This window comes from Periplaneta americana, chromosome 1 (assembly GCF_040183065.1).
Source record: "Periplaneta americana isolate PAMFEO1 chromosome 1, P.americana_PAMFEO1_priV1, whole genome shotgun sequence".
Lineage (NCBI taxonomy): Eukaryota > Metazoa > Arthropoda > Insecta > Blattodea > Blattidae > Periplaneta > Periplaneta americana.
The window spans coordinates 13,785,226-13,800,299 of NC_091117.1; the positions used below are offsets into that span (position 1 = coordinate 13,785,226).

The 15,074-nt window shown below is 33.9% G+C and overlaps 2 long non-coding RNA genes across 3 annotated transcripts; one reads left to right on the forward strand and one right to left on the reverse strand.

Annotated features, from left to right (window-relative positions):
• The first annotated feature begins 5,145 nt into the window (after positions 1-5,145).
• LOC138707541 (uncharacterized) lies at positions 5,146-6,539 on the forward strand. The gene is made up of 2 exons (XR_011334275.1): positions 5,146-5,424; positions 6,181-6,539. It is a non-coding gene; the product is annotated as an uncharacterized lncRNA (long non-coding RNA).
• Positions 6,540-7,460: 921 nt separating this feature from the next.
• LOC138707480 (uncharacterized) lies at positions 7,461-11,138 on the reverse strand. Of its 2 annotated transcripts, XR_011334253.1 has the most exons (7): positions 10,813-11,138; positions 9,767-9,957; positions 9,509-9,567; positions 9,293-9,362; positions 8,495-8,556; positions 8,268-8,392; positions 7,461-7,857 (listed from the first exon to the last, which is right to left on the reverse strand). It is a non-coding gene; the product is annotated as an uncharacterized lncRNA (long non-coding RNA). The 2 variants fall into 2 exon arrangements; XR_011334243.1 differs by having other exon boundaries at positions 8,268-8,556; positions 10,813-11,137.
• Between the last annotated feature and the right edge of the window lie 3,936 nt (positions 11,139-15,074).

Below are 15,074 nucleotides of genomic sequence, written 5' to 3' on the forward strand. Positions count from 1 at the left end.
ATCTTAAAGCTTCATTGCTCATGTAATATTTATGGAATAAAGTAAATGAATGAATGAATGAATGAATGAATGAATGAATGAATGAATGAATGAATGAATGAATGGATGAATGAATGAATGGATGAATGAATGAATGAATGAATGAATGAATGAATGAATGAATGAATGAATGAATGAATGAATGAATGAATGAATGAATGAATGAATGAAGGTGACAATGCCGGTGAAATGAATCCGGGGTCCAGCACCGAAAGTTACCCAGCATTTGCTCGCATTGGTTTGAGGGAAAACCCCGGAAAAAACCTCAACCAGGTAACTTGCCTCGACTGGGATTCGAAACCGGGCCACCTGGTTTAGTGCCCAGACACTCTGACCGTTACTCCACAGGTGTGGACTTTATTGTATTTAACTATAAATAACAAATTTATATGCATTTTTATAATTCCAATATCTCTATTCACTTTTAAGTAGTTTATATTTCCTTCAATTGTTTGCTTTCATAAAGCCATTACTTATTTCACAAATCATAGAGTAGAAGTAGTAGAAAGTGACTCTGCCTACATAAAATGGAGTCCGGAAGCACTGAATTTGTAGCTGCAATGCTACTGTTTACACTACAGAGAAGTCATTCCACTTTTAACACAATATTGTAACAAAAACTTCGACGCTTTGTCTCCCCTTTGCTTTAGCAGACAAAATTCCTCACTGGTGTAAATAAAAAACTTATCGTCTGTAATCGTTGTCACGCACAGGAAAGTGTTGTTAACAATTTTTTACCCGCCAGTACTCGCATGCGTTGTAATATTATCCCAGGTTCAACGGCTTTTTCCACAGTTCGTTTCGTAGACGGGGCCACTCATTTTGTGAACTGCATGTTTTTCAATGCTTTTAACATATCAGCCAGAACCTCAATCAAAGGTTATTTATTTATTTACTTATTTATTTATTTACTTACTTACTTATTTACCTACTTATTTATTTATTTATTTACTTATTTATTTATTTATTTATTTATTTATTTATTTACTTATTTACCTATTTATTTATTTATTTACTTATTTATTTATTTACTTACTTATTTACCTACTTATTTATTTATTTACGTATTTATTTATTTTTATTTATTTATTTATTACTTATTTACTTATTTATTTATTTATTTATTTATTTATTTATTTATTTATTTATTTATTTATTTATTTATTTATTTACTTATTCATTCATTTAGTAAAATATTATGATTTATTTAACGACGCTCGCAATAGCAGAGGTTAGGCTATATCAGCGTCGCCGGTGTTCCGGAATTTTGTCCCGCAGAAGTTTTTTTACATGCCAGTAAATCTACTTACATGAGCCTGTCGCATTCAAACACACTTAAATGCCATCGACCTGGGCCGGAATCGAACCCGCAACCTCGAGCATAGAAGACCAGCGCTATACCAACTATGCCACAGAGGTCGACTTCATTTATTTATTTATTTTATATTATTTTATTATATTATTTTTTTATTTCTTTAATTCACTATTTATTTATTTATTTACCTATTTATTTATATATCTATGTATGTATGCATCTAATTAAATATTTATTTTTTTTATTATGTAGGGCTACTTATTCATTATTTATTTGATTATTTATTTACTTATTTATTTAATATTATTTTATTATATTATTTTTATTTATTTAATTCATCAATTCATTATTTATTTATTTATCTATTTACTTATATATCTATGTATGTATGTCTCTAAATAAATATTTATTTTTTATTTATGTAGGATTACTTATTCATTATTTACTTGATTATTTATTTATTTATTCATTCATTCATTTACTTATTTATTTTATTATTTTATATTTCTTAAATTCATTATTTATTTATTTACCTATTTATGTACATATCTAATTAAATACTTATTTTTTAATTATGTAGGCCTACTTATTCATTATTTATTGGATTATTTATTTATTTATTTATTTACTAGCCGTACCCGTGCGCTCCGCTGCACCCGTTAGAAATAAATATAAAGTAATTATATAATTAAAATAGGACATTTGATCCAGGGAACATTCGTGTTTGATAGAAGGATAAATCGTTTATTATGTTACTTAATTTAAATTGAATTAAAAAATTAAAATGCGATCATTTTGATCCAGAGACCACTCATTTGGTCATAAAAATTAGTTTAGGAAAAACAGGAAACGAATGTACAGAATAGCCTACCAAGTTTTCTGTGCATAAGAATCTATTTTAATCTTACCTGTCCTCGATTCACTCAGAAGTTACTGTAATAACATTATAGCATTATGTCCATCTAGAGAAACTATGCTTTACAATGGTGAATTAATAATTAATTATACAAATCGGTTAATTTAGCTTCCGATATTACTTCATAGAAACGCAGAAACATTATCTGTAGGCTATCTTTCAAAGCTTTCGATTGTTGCTGTCTAAGGCCCCTTATAGACGAAGTCATTTGTTTTTTAATTCATTACACCGCCTTAGATCGCAGTTTTTTTAATTTTAAAACTCATTTATCTCATTAAATATCAGTCCTATCAAAATTTTTCAAGGGATAAAACTTATCGAAAATTATTTTTAAAGAAACTTTTGTTATGTAACATTTTTCACAAAAAGCAATAATAAGCGAGATATTTCGGTTTATTTAATTCAGGCCCCCTTATAACCCCCTTTTAAATAATGTATTTTGAATGTCATATAGCCTAAAATCTAAGTTACAGCGAACTTAATTTATATTCCAATTTTCATCGACATCCGTTCAGCCATTATCGCGTGAAAAGGTAACAAACATACAGACAGACATACAAACAAAAATTTCAAAAAAGCGATTTTCGGTTTCAGGGTGGTTAATGATATATGTTAGGACCAATTATTTTTGGAAAATCGAAAATTACCAGAAAAATTTCGGCTACAGATTTATTATTAGTATAGATTTATTTATTTACAGTGGTTTTTAGTTGGACCGAAACGCAGTTCCAGAAAATAAAAATGTATGCATGTCGAAAACAAAATAATTATAAAATTGACACCAAATAGGAGTCGATTTGGAGATTACTAACTTGAAAAAGTGAGCTCCTGTAAATATATTCTTCCAATGTAGTCGCTGCTGATTTATTTTCTTATTTATTCAATTGTTTATTTACTTCCTGATTTAATTATTTATTTAATTGTTTATTTTTGTTTGTTTGTGTATTTCTTTGTGTCTTTGTGGGCTTCTTCGCTCGCTCATTCGTTCATATATTCATTTTATTTTATCTTTTTCCCTTCCTCCTATCTTTCTCTTCCTTTCCTTCTCCTTTCCCTTAAATACCCAAATCTTACAGCGAGCTTGCAATGTCAGGTTAAATAATATCCAAATACAGGTTATTGGCAAAAGCTGTACAACTCTTAACTGACTGAACTTTTTACTGGTTTATTTCCTAACGCTGTCAGCTATACAATAGCTAAGACCTATATTGTGTTTTTGACAAGATATCTGTGCACGGGAAACGAAATCTATTCCACGCTGTACAGTAACAAATGCATTGATTTGTGTAGTTCTCCCATTCGAAAGCAGAGCTCCGACTGATGCATCAGCGCGGGTTCCCATCAGCTAGCTCATTAAATATTGAAACTCAAAAACATGATTAATTCCGTCAGCCGATTTCAGTTGGCAATCCTGCCGTGCTGTGATAAAAAAAGAAACATTAACACCCCTGCTCAAATTCGACAACAGTTTTCACTATTTATCACTACGTGTTTCTGTTTTTCAATTTTACAGGAGACTAAAGCAAAGCTACGTTATTGATGAGCACGAATTATGTAGAGGGCCTATGTGGTACGGTTCTTGAATAATCAAACGGCTGAAGTAGGCCTATCAATTTTTAAGGGAAGAGGGTACTGAAATTTGACTAAATTTCACATTTTTTTTTTCGCTTAAAATAATCTTTCGACTCTAGAGAATATATTTCAAATAAATTTAAGTCCTAATTCAATGGTACGACATTTAATGATGCCATTTTTAAAACTCTGTTAGCCCATTTCATTTTCCAGTCTCATTTGTTTCAAATTTACCGCATTCTCAATCAGATTTCGGTTGTTTGTTTTATATAATTTCATTCTTCGATAGTGTGGCAGCCCTATCTCCAATAACTTTTCGTTTTATTCACTGGATAGCAGGAGATGGTACTATTCCTTGAGTTGCTTTTGTCAGACTTGCTTGAAAATTGTTTTGAACTGAAGTATAGAAATGTGGTTGTTACATCTTGACAGAAATAATTATTGTAGTGTCTGAAACACCTAATATGTAAAAAGGGTGTATTATATAGGTTGATAGTGTAGTTTAGTGTTTTGTAGTGCATTTGTATATAAAGGACTTTCATTTCAAAACTTCCCAGTCTAAATAATTAATTATTTAAATTGAATTCAATTTAAACAAAAAACACGTCAATTTAGATACTGAGGGGGGAAGTCTGAAACCAGGCTTAATTCATTTTAGACTTCACCCACGCCCCCAGTCTCCCTCACTTTGGAATTTCAAATGGCAACCCTATATGTTTATATTTAAATAGGCACTTCCCAACAATATGGCCTCCTCGATCTCCAGATTTCAATCCGGCCGACTTTTGGTTGTGGGGTTACCTTAAAGAACGAGTTTTCCTGACACATCCAACAACTCTACTGCAACTGAAAGATGCCATCTCACAAGAAATTGCCAATATTCCAAGAGATGATGTGCAAAATGCTGTCCATGGTGTTGCAGACAGAATGCTGTACGTTGAACAAGAGAACGGCGGACATCTTCCCAATGTTTTGTAAACCCCGTTGTTTGCCCAACCCTGTGATGTTTTTGTTTTTTTCCCCTATCTCAAATATTATAATATTTATAGCGGTTTAATGTTTAACTGACTTTTGAAATACCCTATATATCTTTATTCTCAACACCTAGAACGAGTTTATGAAGTTTTGAGAGAGAGAGACCCGGCAACACTTAGGGCCTGTACTACGACTCTCGGATAAAGTTCTAGTTTAAACTTATCCGGCAGATGGCATATTTATCCGGAAGTTGGGTTGTAATTGCGTACTACGACTTTTGGTTATGTGCAATCTGGAGGCTACACTTCCAGATTAGCAATCCGGGAGGCAGAGTAGCAGATTGGCGTTATCCGGAGGTTGGAACTCGGTGTTGAAATCAAGATGGCTGCACGTCGTACAGCTGGTGATTTGAAGGATCAATTTAATGTTGATACTGATTCTGATGATAAGTTCTGGAGCAGATGCTTCGTTATATCAGAACAGCAAAACGAATTAGGCTGCGTCCAAATAATTTTGAAGAATGGGATGACGAGAAATTTTTTAGACAGTTTCGAATAACGAAACCTACTACATGAAATCAATTATCAACTGAAACAAGACACAGCTCGTAAGTACACAGTTAATAATAAGCTACACTATTTCGGTAGGTATTACATCAATATTTTGTATATAATAGCACTATAATAATTACTTTGAAGTACAGTAACCTGTAATACAGTAGAAGTGAGGTTAGAATGTTGCTTCATGCAGGTGTTCTGTTGCCCTTACAAGGTATGAAGGTGATTGGTATAATAATATAGGGCAACCTACAATAATAACAGTTTCAAAATACTTTTATATAAAAAATAATAACAGTATATAATATATCAAAATCCTTTATATGGTAAACTACCATTTCTTCACAATTGCGTTACCACTTTAAGATACAAATGTATTCACATATTTGGCTTCTAGTCAAGTCATATGTACCATAAACGAAAGAAAAATTGAGTGCCGACACCAATTTCCCAAATAAAGGTGGAAAGTTGCTGTGAAAGTGGAGTGCGGTGGAGAGGTACGGGTAGACGGGATCGCTCTATCGAGATAGAAGGGTAGGCGGCAGGGAAGGGCAACACATTCATTTCATTACTGTGTTACCTTACTAATTAAAGGGAAAGGACAAGTTTTCGTAAGATCGAGTTAGTGACAGGTTAGTATGATTTGCATATATTTACAATTGTCTAAAAAAAAATGTCAAAACTACATCCAAATCTCTCTCTTCCAGGCTATCCTGTAGGGAGTCCTTGCCTTCTTTTGGTAACGCTATTGTAAAGATTTACAGGTAAAGTTGTAACCAAATCTCATTGTTTATACATTTTTCCAGAAATAATGCCTTACCTCCAATGGACCAACTACTACTGGTATTGAGATTCTATGCCACTGGGAGAACATTGACAACAGTAGGAGATTTTTGTGGGGTCCACAAAGTTACAGCAGGAACTGTTGTCAATCGAGCTAGTGCTGCACTTACTGCTTGGTTTAATTGAAGTGATGACTTTCAATGCTTCATTGGGAGTAGTTTTATTTGCTCCAGTAATTAAGTGCAAGGCTTATTTCCCCCCCCCCCCCCCAAGGGATTCTGTCTCTTTTTGATGCTGTTGCGAATACTTCTGAATAGTATTTTAATACAGGTTTTATGTATATATTATAGGTCTTGATTAAAGTTTTCCTATAACTGTTTCATTTTGTGTCTGCTAGTTGTTTAGTCAACTCTCCGAAGATAGATTGGAATACCAATAAGGCATCACTCATGAGACAACTGTCAGGAGATAATGTGGTAGGGTGGCAAGTTCCCTTCTCCTTCCTTGCATATATCGCTCACCAGTAGGAGTAGACCTAACATATTTCACTAATCAGACTTAAGATATGCTTGCTATATACAGTATTATTATTTAACAAACTGTAACAGTTTATTGAATTTTAGACATGACAGTTTTTCTTCATTTCCTGAAAGTTTTGGAATTGGCATTTATGTTTGCAAGGGAGCTGTTTCATTCACGCTAGGCCTAGTGATTCATGTATGCAAACATATTCATATCGTTACTTTTTATATATATTTTATTGCTTGGATCCCTCACAGTGATGTCTTAACAGGCTAAGATGATTCAAACACAAAGATTTGATAAATACATTTTAAAAATTATGACCAGGTACACTGTAGGCTATTTAAAACAATAAAAATACACTGTGTCTGCAATTCAAATTTATTTTACATAAGCAAAATATGGTAAAACAACATTTTTCAAGAGGCACTTAATTGAAGCGTCGCCTGGAACAACGTTATAAGTTATATTTGGTCAAATTTACAGGAGCTGCAAAAATGTGTATATGCGTACAACTTTGTTCTTATGAGGGTAGCAAACTTTTGAGTGGACAAATTTCACGTACTGCATTGATGGACAGTTGCAAGCCAAGGAGTATAGCAAGGTAACATGACATACAACATTATTACATGGAAACACACCGAATGAAAATTTTGTAACTTACAACGTTGTTCCAGCTGACGCTTCAATTGTATTCAGGTACTCTGTGAATGTGTACTTAAAACAAGAGAGATGCACTATAGCTGCAATTAAATTAAAAATTTATTTATTTTGTGTGAACAAAACACGACATTTTTCAGGAGACACAATAAGCATAATCATTTATTACATCCACTGTCTCATTATATATGCTATGGTACATGTCATATTTACAAATTAATAATATACAGGCTAATACATAAGAGTACATAGTAACTGTAATTAAACACAACACAAATACATATGCAAATACACAAAACTTGGAAAACTGTGGCAGAGCCAACTTCAGCTATAAGCCCCATTTGTTAGACATCTGCACGGGCCATAATTCTTAGGCCCGGCCCATCTCGGCCTGATCTGAACCAGACCCGAACCCAACCAGAAACCTTAGATTAGCTAATAATTATCACCTGACTCGAACCTAATCCTGAAGACTAGCAGATAAAGCAGAGGCCAGAGACCACAGGGATCAAGAACAGCTGCAAGAGATTATCACTCCATTAGAAGGGTGAGAAGAAGTAATCTCCCAGTCATCCAGGTCAAACAAATTGGGCAACAAAATTAAACATATTTTTTGTTAAAACATAAAGAATAGGTGATCATTGTAGCATTTACTTTCTGCCACTAATTGAAGATGTCTTTGTAGATAGACCACCCATTAAAGAGGAGGAAAAAGTAATGTAAAAACTCCAAATCTTACTTTTGATATTCCAAACCCCATCTCTTTGCAAACATGAGGATATGACTTACTTTTATTTCAAATCATTCTATGTTATAATGTTAGCATCCAACTTTCAACTAATGTATTTTTTAAGGAAATCACTGTAATAGTACTGAAGTTCATGAATTTCTAACATCTCAAGTAAAATTAAGTCAACATTAAACTTACAGTTCACAGATGGAGAAAGATTTTTCAATGTGGCTAATACATTCCTCAGAGGCTTGCTTTTTCTTTCTTTTTTTTTTTTAAGCATCCTTGGGGTGTAACTCGATCAGCTATTATCCCATTATCAGCTGAAATATTTAAGAGAGGGATATATGCTTATATTCAGATCTTTCTGAGTTTAGCCTACACTACCTACACTGAATAAACCAGTAATTTCACTTAAAACTTACTTTCATTACACTGTGTAAATACCCGTACAGTGGAAGACCTTCATCTGCTGCACCAGCTGACTCTGTAATATTTTAAGAGTGGAATTAATTCTTAAGATATTTAATTCTGGAGAAAGATGATGTTTTATCATAAATGTGTGGACACTTCAAAGTCAGCAGCTGTAACAGTATTGTATTTTCTAACGTGCTATTAATCCAAACTCATTTTTAACAATAAGAAAGTGAAGCTGCAATAAAAAAGAGAGAGAGAAAACCAAGCAAATAGTTCTATTGTAAATAGAGTGTAGTCAGTTTCTGTTTTACCTTATGAAAAGATATTTTTCAGTTTTTCTGTACACAAGAAATCATTCACAAGTTTCAAAGTGAGAATCCTCACAGTAAAATTGAAATACAACTTAACATAATGTGGCCTAATCTAATTACAAACCCATTACAGAGAAATCTCAAAATAAATTCTTCAGTTTAGTGTACTTTCTATTTTTAGGCCTATATTTATAAATTTCAAATTCCCACTCAAATCCCACATAATATTATAATACAATGATGTTTAGTTTTTATGACATCCATTTCTTGTGACCATTTCATCATTATGTACAATTTATATTTTAACATTTTTCTTTTTAACTTTTGCATCTAATTTATCTACTGCTTGCTGCAGATTTCATATAGTATGTGTGTTAGTTTTATTTTCAACATGTTGGCTGAAAATGTGTTTACATGTTACAGCTATTTCAGATTGTAAAAGTAAGGATCATACGTAGAATGTGAAAGAACGTTTTGTAGTATAAATCAAATTACCTGGAGATATTGTTGGGATGTCCAGTTTCACTTCAAAAACTAAAGAATTGCACTGTGAACCTGAATTGTACTGTAAATAAAAAAGAAATAATAGTATTATAATGTAATACCAACATTAAATTAAATTTGTATAACAATTTTAAAGAATCTAATATTTTTTTTTATCTCTAAAGCTCATCATTTCTTCTTCTGACTCTTAATTCCTTACACACTAACCTCATTCGTGTTATTAGCTGCACTGGTATCAGTGGAACTTGGTTTAGTTACTACTTCGGCTGTAACAAAAGTAAGTAAATAAATAAATGAGTGAATGAATAAATAAATAAATAAAAAGAATTCAAACTTGTGTTATACAATTTCCTCTGCTTATTATGTAATAATTGTATAAATTAACATATAAGTGAACTTATGCATTGAATATGAATAAAAATCACTGAGAAATCACTCAACTGATAGGAGAATTAAATCACTTACCTTGGCTAAGTTTGGATTTGGTTTTGCTTCAGTTGGAGGGGCTCCAATTGTTTGTAGCCTGCATTGTCTCTCTGCAGCAGCAATTTTCTTTGTGTTCTTTTCCAAGAATTCAAATTTGCTTCTCAGCTGCTTTCAGGTCCTTGTATTTGTGCTGATGTTACTATATTCTTCCCATGCTTCATTCTATATTACTAAAAAGGAAGTAAAACTAGGTTAATTCCGTATGCAACCTACAACATTAGAAGATCTACTGTAATTCTCTTTTTCCCTTATCTAAGTTTCTATACCTAAATAAGCAAGAGCTTTTAATGGACGATTGTCAGTACAATATCAAACATATGACTATACTGTACATAGAAACTTTGGAAAAAACTTAATATCTTCTGTTTCTGTGTTATTTTACGAGGTGTTGAATGTGCATTACAGCGAGTGATTATAGTCGAAATGGTAGCAGCAACAGATATTGCATTTTAGTGGAAACGTCTCTCCACCCCATGCTGTTCTTTTAAAGAATAATGTTAGGCCCTATCTGTGATCGAATGGTATTATAGGCCTAACACAAAATATCCGCCCATTTACTAACAGTAAAATTCGTAGGCCTAACGTACTGAAATATTGGTAATTTGCTAGGAACAGTGTACCTTGCTGTACTAATGTTGGTTAGAAATCCCAGGCCAAAGACATCATTCATTATTATCAGTATCAGTGAACTTTTCTTTTTAAACGAGTTACTATGCCTTCGATCCATGATTTGAAGCCGTGAGTACACTATTTCTAAAAAAAATTACCGAAATAGGCCCTATTCACTAATAATGTAGGCTATACAACAAACTGAAAGCACACTTAATATTAATTACAATACAAAAATAATTGCCACCTACACTTCTTGTGCAGTTACACATGAATAAAACAATGATTATGGAGAAAAACGCACTTTTGCTGGAACCCGCACCCGTCCTCTTTAGGCCTACTAATTAAAACCAAAATACTATCATATTGTAGGAATTATTACTATTCGAAAAGAAACATAACCTTTAAAATCTTACCTTTTGCTTCCATGTAAAGTTTCTTCATACAGTATGTGTAATTTTCTGTTCTTCACTCTGTTATTTTCTTGGCTGGAGCTTCAGTATTATAATAAATAATAACAATAATGCTTACAATAAAACCTCAAAATAAATGGTACCATAAAAACACGGAACATAAACATGAAATACGCGGGGAAAGGTATACCAACGCAATAAATTTCACTACATTTTCAGTAACTTCATTGCCAACGTAATAAAAATGTTACTATTTCTTCCGGATAACAATCCTGCAGTTAAAATCCGCTGGTAGTACAGAACAAAATATTTAACTTCCAGATTGCTAAACTGGAGTATACGAATCTGGAGCTTTAACAGGCGATCGTAGTACAGGCCCTTAATCAAATAAAATTCTCTTGCAACAAGACAATGCGAGACTCATACCGCTCGAACAACCATGGAAAAAAATCCAGGAATTGGAAAGAATCTAACTGCTACCACACGGCATGTAGCCCTGATCTTGCATCTTCAGTTTACGTTCTGTTTGGATCTATAGCGTACTTACTCCTGCGAGGAAGAAATTTCCAAAACTTGGAAGCCTTTGAAATGGTTATCACCGAATTCTTCACATAAAAAATCAGAAATTGGAACCGTCACGGTATTCTGAGAAACCTCCCTGCAAAGTCTGTTTTCCACAATGAACTCCATCGAACCCGAGCCACCTCGATGGAAAGCCCGTTCACTAGCACCATAGCCACAGAAGGGGCTGCAAAGTATCTAAAAATATGATCTTAGCTATACATTTTAGAATGGAATAGAATGTATTATTTTCCCTCGCAGAGTTAAGGTCATAAGGCCTTCTCTTCCACTCAACCAGGCTTAATCAATACAATAGTGACATACATATTTAAAGTATGAATATTTGCAATACACTGAAGATTCTCCAGCAATATTCTTCAGTTAAGTTTTAACGACTAGTACATGTTTATTTAAACTGAGATAAAACTTACAAGAAAAAGTAATAACTTAATTTATGAGCTAATGTCATTCAATTCAGTCTAAATACAGAGACATCATTTTATTTTTACTAACATTTTTAATATTAACCTGGCTATATCTCTGGATTAAAGGTCTAGAACCGGAAACACCGCTTGCTCCTCCTCCTACGACTGGAGTTCGATGATGCTGGCGTAAAATACAAATTACTTTACTAGGTATAGGAGGGAAGAAAAGTAGTTCATTTATTTAAACTAGGAAATATCGCAATTTTGAGTTTGATAATTTTCATTAGGTTTTTGTTTAATCAAAATACAGTACAGTATTAACACTTAGTGTTTTTACTCACGAACTGAGCTGTCCATTCGGACGTATTCATTAGGCTTATGCAGTGCATATTGTAGTGTTACAGCACATTAGCGTACAATATAGAGAATGAAGTGAAATTGAAAAATAATCATAATATGGATATTTAAACACATTTTTGAAAATGGTGGACCTTCATTTCGATACAGGCTTCAGTTCTTTTGTGCATATTATCGCACTATAGACTATTTTACCTAATTCCAATTACCAGTTTCGCCCTTCGTACGAGTAACTCATGTTGAAATAATTCTGTACCTACTCTATAAAAGAGTACCTTACGTACTGAAAATTCAGTCTTTACTTCTGCCCGATCCGAAAAGATAAAATTACTCAGACATGCTATCTACTGTCCGTCCAAGTGGTTTTGTCGCAGGGTCGTAGAAAGGGGGAGGGGTAATCACATGACAGTTAATTACTTAACGAGGCCCTTCTATTTAAGTTATTTTAAACAGTTGTATAATATTATATAGATGTCCAACTCCTAACAGAAATTAATGTTTTCAGAAAAGAGTTAAGACACCCCAGCTACTAGACTTTACAGAGGGGCGAACAGAAGCAGATGGGGGAAATTGGGATGCGACGTAGGCAAACGGACGACAGTACCTGTGTGAAAATATGATTCAATATTGAAAGCGCTTTCGTTACTGGAAAACACGAACATATTTCTGGAACGTACTATACTCACTAACTCAGTACTGCATACGCGGCCTCAGTTCTGTATGGAGAACGGTTGGAAGTTTACTAGTAGAAGGGGTGGGAGTGAAGTACATTAAAAAACTCAAGTACAATAAAAATTGAAGAAAAAATAAAATGATGTCCCTGTACAATATGTAAAGAATAATTATAATTAAGTTGAGATAGCTAGTTATGCTCTATCAAGCCCCAGACGCTCTTCCTCACAACTCAATTTCAACATCGAGTTAGGCCCCGCATTAAACGAGATCCCAACCTCGTATAGAGGTCGAAATTGCCCGAAAAATATCGCCTTGGCTAAGGATATTTGTGCGGTTTTTTCTTAGACAGGAAGAATAATGCCTGAAAGAGACCGTATAGAAATGGTCCTATTTGTCCCTCTTTCAAAATAAATTTTTCTCTCCCCTAATTCAAACCTCCCTTTCTTTCGACGTTGATCCATCTACCGCGCTGATAACGACTTGTTCACAGAAGCTTTGGCTAGTTTTCCGGCACTTGATGTCTACATTTTGACTCTCGATTTCTATAAAATATTACACTGCTTCCATACTATTCCAGCGACTGACGACGACGTCCTTCAAGGACCAACAGCTATGAACAGACTTCTCAACAAATGTGTTCCAGGTAATGCCCTACTGCCAGCAATTTCATTTTCAAACTCCTGAAAGATTTCACGTAGAACTACGTGTTTCCCCTCAATAGAAATGGGGGAAACTTGTATATTGTTCCTCACATAAAAATGAAACCCCCTTTCTTCGTTCTCCTTGTATATTTCTTATTCCCCTTGTTATCCTCGTCTTTCCCTTGCACTCTTTATATTCCACTTGTTCTCCTTATATTCTCCCTGTTCTTCTATATTCCTCTTACATTCCTTTCTTTTCTCTTGTTCTCATTGTAAACTCCTTCTTCTCCTTGTATTCTCGTGTTCCTCATATTCCCCTTGTTCTCCTTGTATTCTTCGTCTTCCTCCTATTCCCCTCGTCATCCTTGTATTTCTCCTGTACACCTTATATTCGCCAATTCTCTGTGTATTTACTTGTCCTTCTTGTATTTCCCTTATCTTCCATGTATTCTATTTATCATTCTTGTATTCGTCTTCATTCAATTCGCCTTATCTTCTTCCTATTCCTTTTCTTCTCCTTCTATTCCTCTTGTTCTCATTCTATGGTCTTTGTCCTCCTTGTACCCTCCTGCCTTCCTTGTATCCTCTTGTCCTTCCTGTATTCTCCTCGTTCTCTTTGTATACTCCTTCTTCTCCTTGTATTTCCCTCCATGTAGTTCCCTTGTTCTCCTTTATGCACTTTTCCTCTTATATGTTCTCCTTGTATTCTCCTTGTTCGCTTTTATTCTCCTTGTTGTTCTTGTATTCCTCTTGTTCTCCTTTTATTAAACTTTATAGCCTTGTATCCCCTTCGTTCGACTTGTATTTTCCTTGTTACCCTTGTATTCCCATTTTCTCTTTTATTCCCATTGTTCTCCTTGTATTCTCCTTGTTCACATCGATTCCCCTTGTTCTCCTTGTATCCTCCTGACCTTCTTGTATTCCCCTTGCTCTCCACGTAGCTCCCTTGTTCTTCTTTATGCAGCTTTTACTTTTCTATTCCCCTTTTTCTTTTTGAACTCTTCTTATTCCCCTTGTTGTTCTTGTATTCCTCTTGTTCTCCTTCTATTCAACTTCAGAGCCTTGTATACTCTTTCTTCTCCTTGTATTTTTCTTCTGGTCTTGTATGCCCATTTACCCTTTTATTCTCCTTGTTCTCCTCGTATTCTCTTTGTTCACCTTGATTCCCTTTCTTCTCCTTGTATTCCCCTTGCTCTCCAGGTAGTTTCTTTGTTCTCCTTTATGCAACTTTTACTTTTCTTTTCCACTTGTTCTCCTTCTTAACCTTTTATTCCCCTTGTTGTTCTTGTATTCCTCTTGTTCCCCTTTTGTTCAACTTTTGAACCTTGTATGCCCTTTATTTTCCTTGTTGTCCTTGTATGTCCATTTTCTCTTCTATTCCTCTTGTTCTGCTTGTATTATGTTTGTTCACCTTGATTCCTCTTGTTTTCCTTATATCCTCTTGTCCTCGTTGTATTCCCCTTGCTCTCCATGTAATTCCCTTGTTCTCCTTTATGCAACTTTCACTTTTCTTTTCTCCTTGTTCATCTTTTATTCCCCTTGTTCTTGTATTCTCCTTGTTCTCCTTCTATTCAACTTCTTAGACTTGTATCCCCTTTGTTCTCCT